This window comes from Patiria miniata, unplaced genomic scaffold, assembly GCF_015706575.1.
Source record: "Patiria miniata isolate m_02_andy unplaced genomic scaffold, ASM1570657v1 HiC_scaffold_20, whole genome shotgun sequence".
NCBI classification, from domain to species: domain Eukaryota; kingdom Metazoa; phylum Echinodermata; class Asteroidea; order Valvatida; family Asterinidae; genus Patiria; species Patiria miniata.
In genome coordinates, this window is record NW_024037059.1 from 11,714,949 (window position 1) to 11,721,108 (window position 6,160).

The 6,160-nt window shown below is 40.3% G+C and overlaps 2 long non-coding RNA genes across 2 annotated transcripts; both read right to left on the minus strand.

The window, feature by feature from the left end:
• Nucleotides 1-291: 291 nt before the first annotated feature.
• Nucleotides 292-3,672, minus strand: LOC119728847. Its single transcript, XR_005271148.1, has 4 exons — nt 3,265-3,672; nt 3,015-3,146; nt 2,432-2,708; nt 292-2,128 (listed from the first exon to the last, which is right to left on the minus strand). It is a non-coding gene; the product is annotated as an uncharacterized LOC119728847 (long non-coding RNA).
• Nucleotides 3,673-3,795: 123 nt separating this feature from the next.
• Nucleotides 3,796-5,001, minus strand: LOC119728848. Its single transcript, XR_005271149.1, has 3 exons — nt 4,881-5,001; nt 4,306-4,597; nt 3,796-4,050 (listed from the first exon to the last, which is right to left on the minus strand). It is a non-coding gene; the product is annotated as an uncharacterized LOC119728848 (long non-coding RNA).
• Nucleotides 5,002-6,160: the final 1,159 nt, after the last annotated feature.

Consider the following 6,160-nt stretch of genomic DNA (forward strand, 5'->3'; position numbering starts at 1 on the left):
CTCCTTTAGTGTTGAAGCACATGCATAAAGAAAGGCTAAATATATTACTGGTAATTCATAATGGGTCATTTTGGTGGATTCGTAAAGTTCATTTCAAATGAATCCCCTTTATAAAGAAAAAGTAATGACTAACTGATAATTGAGACTGAATTGTAGTAAACAGGTGTGAGATTTGTAAGAGTTAAGCTGAAATCAGACCTTAGGAACCGGGAAGGAAAGACATCAGTAAAGAAAGGCAGTGCATTTTTTCATTTTTATCCACTTTTCAGATATGTTTTTTTATTGACAATATCATCCCTATACAAATCATTTTTATCCACTTTTCAGATATGTTTTTTTATTGACAATATCATCCCTATACAAATGCAACAAGGCATGGCTGGTTGAAGTATCAGATACAAACTAAAATATCCCTCCAGCGAGAACAGTTCCGTGACAACTGATGGGGCTACCCTGGTAAAATGAAATACTTAATCAGTGATACTACTTTTTGAAGAATCCTGATCAAACTCTACAAATTTTAGGATGTATCCTTCAAGGTTTTATGCTTTTCTTGAGTACGGTATATCTGCTAGAGTACTGGGTATGGCATCCCTAGAGAGGAAATAGCTGATTGCTTCCAATTGGAAAACATCTCCTTTACTATGTACATTGTATATACCATTCCCTCCATATGATTCTGAATGGTGGCAATTTTCATTGTATCAATGAGACATACATGTAGTTTTATTGTAGCCCCAAGATTATTCATCTTCTTTTCTGCCAAAATCTCCTTGGCATTGCTCTTTGCAGACCGCTTCTTTCCCACATTTTCCGTGTTTCTACGGTAGGCCATTTTGCAACTGCAGGGATATAAATTTGCACGCGCTACTGCACTGGTGCTAGTACCATTTATCATTGCAGGACCCACAGTGAAGAGGCAACCAGCGAGTTGCACAATGTCCTCTCAAAGATCGATGAAATATCTTGTCAGTTTATTTCAAAGCCTGAATAAGCTGAGTGACTACCAGTAGTTGATCAGGTATGTGAAGAAACAAATGCAGTGGGTCTGGGACTACCATATGAATGGGAAGAAATGGGAAAATATGCTCTGCCACACAAGTTTTGTTTATTACTTTTGTTTCTGCTTAGACATATCTCTTATTTCATCAAGTGTGCGTGCATCTTTCTTATAATCTTCCATTGACCACTTCTTAATACTTAATTTTACACTGACAGCATTTTTTTGCAGTCATCGGCTGTATATTAGTTCGTGCACAAACAATGTACATGTGATTACTATAATGTGTTGACTGTTGGAATTATAACAGAAATGCAACATGAAAAAGGGCTTATTAAAATATCCTTTAAAAGTTTTTTTTTCTTCGTCCCCCAAGGATGTCTCTCGAATCCAGGTTCATGGACCTGAATACACCTGAAACAATTATAAACAGCCAAATGCGTCGCTCGGTTATACAAAGATATAAGCAAATAAGATCAAAACAAATGGCTCTTACCAGAGACAGTTACAAAGTTCACTCCGCAGAAACAAAAATCCGTAGGGTCGTGTCCACACTGTTAAAATGCAGAAAACGACTTGTATGGAAATCTATGTAATATGCCTTATGGTAATGTGTATGTCAATCTGTACAACTGTTGATATTTTTTGCTACGGTACATCATGTTTTAAACTAGATATTGAGAAACAAAGTCCAGAAAAGGACTGAATGATGTGTACCGGTACTTACATGTACATGAAGATGGATGTCCTTAGTCCATGTGAAAGAAAAACAGCTGAGGTGAAAAAGTCCTTTCACAGACGTGAAATTCTAAACTCTTTCTGAAAATATTGTTAATGTGATGAGCTCGCATCACTAAAATAAGTTATAGCATGGGGGCAGTTTGAAAAACTAACGTTTTTCCAGTTCCTTGAACTCCCTACACAACAGAAACATCTCCAGTTCCTTCGGGTGAATTCGTCGGTCCTCTTCAATGATACCCTTGGCGAGCATCTTCTTTGCCACCTTATTAAATTGACTGAGGCAGTCCTGTAAATAGGTGTATGGGTACAGGTTGTGGAGTCGGTCCTCATACATCCATTGTAAATCCTCAAATGTGCCCATGACGGCTGAAGGTCTTGGATCTTGATCTATTATGATCAAAATTTCATCGGCTAACTTAAAAAGAAATCCATGGTCTTGTATCTTTCACTGCTAAGTTTAGGTATGGTCCCTGACTGTGATTTTACCCCCTACTCTTGTATTTAGAAGGTTAATAAAATGCAAATACAATAAGAATTAAAAAGGAAGCCTAGATAGTCTATTGTTTCACAGACGTGAAATTCCAAACTCTTCCTTGAAAATGTATTGGCCCTAAAAGGACCATATTGTTAATGTGATGTGTTCGCATCACTAAAATAAGTTATAATATGGGGGCAGTTTGAAAAACTAACGTTTTTTCCAGTTCTTTGAATTCCTTCCACAACAGACACGTTTCCAGACAGATGATCGGGTTGTTGTAAACACGCTGCATTTTATCTAGTTTCTTCGGGTGAATTCGTCGGTCCTCTTCAATGCTACCCTTGGCGAGCATCTTCTTTGCCACCTTATGAAATTGAAGGAGGCAGTCTTGTACATAGGCGTACAGGTACTCATCTTGGAGCTGGTCCTTGTACATCCATTGCAGATCCTCAAATGGGTCTATGACAGCTGAAGGTCTTGGGTCTTGATCTATTATGGTTGAAATTTCATCAGCTAACTTAAATGAATGAATTCAGTGAATTGAAAAATTTGAACAAACATTCGTTTTTTTTTATAAATCTTATTCAAAAGATCGCCAAAAGCATTATCAAATACATTTCTATGTGCTTGCACCTCTCTAGCATCATGCACGTGTTGAGTTTGCGAGGGGTAATCTACCTCGTATCCGTATTATATCTTTGCCCATGTATCGATGAGGGGGAGCATTTCAACAGCAAACATTTGTTTCAAAATAGAATAACATTCTACTTCTATGAATGGCGGAATATTAATCACCTCATGGTTCCTCCTTATTGTCCTCCTTCGTTTCGTCTTCTTTGCTCCCTTCATCCTCCTCCAAGTTTGCCTTGTCTTTCTTGACCTCATCCTGCTTCTCCTCTTCCTCCTCCAGAACCATCTGAAGATCAACTGTTGAGTAATCAAAACAAAACATATATAGTGTTTACGTCAGTCAAATGCAGAATATGATGCACATGTAGTTTTCTGGGCATAAGTTAAGGATGTGGGGTTTCAATACAATACCTACTTTTGCCTGCAATAACTGGAGAGCTACAAGGAGTATTCCCAGAATCAGCTACGATGTCTTGGCTGTCTTGGGCACATCCTTCTTCGAGGGGCTGCACTGACGTTCAGCCTCCACCATGGCCTCACTGATGTTGGGAATGGACCTTACCAACGCCCTCCACTCTTCCAGTGTTAAGTTGATTCCTCACGAACCAGCCACAAAAGGAAACCCTTCCCCTTGCTCTGCAAATAGTCCCTGATCTTGACATACACTTGGTCTTGGAAGGACTGGACCATGGCATGCCAATTTCCTCGGAGTGGGAACCGCCATGATGTTGAGGGGGTTATCCGACGCTGTGGTCTGATAGTCAGAGGTGCCTGGATGCTCCTTGTTTCCATTCTCCTCTGAGATCTGCTTATATAGCTGAGGGAAAGAAATACATGCGCAGACATGAAATTCTATTCTCTTTTTTTTTTGAAAATGTAATGGTCTTTAAAAGGAACATATTGTTAATGTGATGAGCTCGCATCACTAAAATAAGTTATAACATGGGGGCAGTTTGAAAACTGACGGTTTTCAACTCCCTCCACAACAGAAATATTTCCAGACAGATGAGTGGGTTGTTGTAAACACGATGCATTTTATCCAGTTCCTTCTGGCGAAGTCGTCGTTCCTCTTCGATGATACCCATGGCGAGCATCTTCTTTGCCACCTTATTAAATTGACTGAGGCAGTCTTGTAAATAGGTGTACGGGTACCCGTCTTGGAGCCGGTCCTCATACATCCATTGCAGATCCTCAAATGGGCCTAGACAGTTAGAAACAAAATCCAGAAAAGGACTGAATGATTGTGTACAGGTACTTACATGAAGATGGATGTGGTTAATCCATGTGAAAGAAAACAGCGGAGGTGAAAGAAGTATATTCACAGGCGTGAAATTCCAAACTCTTTTTAAAAAATATAATGGTCCTAAATGGACCATATTGTTAATGTGATGAGCTCACATCAATAAAACAAGTTATAACATTGGGGCAGTTTGAAAAACTAACTTTATTCCAGTACCTTGAACTCCCTCCACAACAGACTCATTTCCAGACAGATGAGCGGATTGTTGTAAACATGCTGTATTTTATCCAGTTCCTGCAGGTGAATTCGTAGGTCCTCTTCAATGAAACCCTTGGCAAGCATCTTCTTTGCCACCTTATGAAATTGAAGGAGGCAGTCCTGTAAATAGGCGTACGGGTTACCCACCGGTCTTGGAGCTGGTCCTCATACATCCATTGCAGATCCTTGAATGGGCCCATGATGGCTGAAAGTCTTGGGTCTTGATATACTATGGTCGAAATTTCATCGGCTAAAAAATGAATGAATTTGGTGAATTGGAGAATTTGAACATACATTCCCTTTTCTGATTAATGTTATTTAAAAGATGCTAAAAGTTTAATCGAAATACGTTTCTATGTGCTTCCACCTCTCTAGCGTCATGCACGTGTGTTGAGTTTGCAAGGGGTAATTGCCTAGCACCCGTAGCATAATGTCCTCGCCCATGTATCGATGAGGGGAAGCATTTCAACAGCAAGCATTTGTTTAAAAATAGAACAACATTATACTTCTATGAATTGAGGAATATAAATCACCTCATAGTTCCTCCTTATTGTCTTCCTTTGTTTCGTCTTCTTCGCTCCCTTCATCCTCCTCCAAGTTTGCCTTGTCCTTCTTGACCTCGTCCTGTTTCTCCTCTTCCTCCTCCTCCATAAAAATCTGAAGATCAGCTGTTGAGTAATCAAAGCGAAATAATAAGTGTTTACAACTTTACGTCAGTGAAATGCAGAATAAGATGCACATGTGTTTTTCTGGGCATAAGTTAAGGATGTGGGGTTTCAATACTATACCCACTTTCACCTGCAATAACTGGAGAGCTACATGTACAAGGAGTACTCCCAGAATCAGCTACGGTGTCTTGGGCTATCTTGGGCACATCCTCTTTTGGAAGGCTGCACTGACGTTCAGCCTCAACCACTGCCTTGCTGATGTTGGGAATGGACCTCGCCAACGCCCTCCACTCTTCCAGTGTTAAGTTGATTCCTCACGAACCAGCCAGAAAGGGAAACCCTTCCCCTTGCTCTGCAAATAGTCCCTGATCTTGACGTACACTTGGTTTTGGAAGGACTGGACCACGGCAGGTCGATTTCCTCGGAGATGGAACCGCCATGATGTTGAGGGGGTTATCCGACGCTGTGGTCTGGTATTCAGAGGTGCCTGGGCGCTCCTTGTTTCCATTCTCCTCTGAAATCTGCTTATATAGCTGAAGGAAAGAAATACATGCGCAGACATGAACACTTTTGAAAATGTAATGGTCCTTAAAAGGACCATATTGTTAATGTAATGAGCTCGCATCACTAACATAAGTTATAACATGGGGGCAGTTTGAAAAACTGTTTTTCGAGTTCCTTGAGCTCCCTCCACAACAGAAATATTTCCAGACAGATGAGTGGGTTGTTGTAAACACACTGCATTTTATCCAGTTCCTTCTGGTGAAGTCGTCGTTCCTCTTCGATGATACCCATGGCGAGCATCTTCTTTGCCACCTTATTAAATTGACTGAGGCAGTCTTGTAAATAGGTGTACGGGTACCCGTCTTGGAGCCGGTCCTCGTACATCCATTGCAGATCCTCAAATGGGCCTAGACAGTGAGATACAAAGTTCAGAAAAGGACTGAATGATTGTGTACTTACATGAAGATGGATGTCGTTAATCCATGTGAAAGAAAAACAGCGGAGGTGAAAGAAGTATGTTCACAGGCGTGAAATTTCAAAGTCTTTTTCGAAAATACAATGGTCCTAAAAAGACCATATTGTTAATGTGATGAGCTCGCATCACTAAAATAAGTTAGGGGCAGTTTGAAAAACTGACGTTT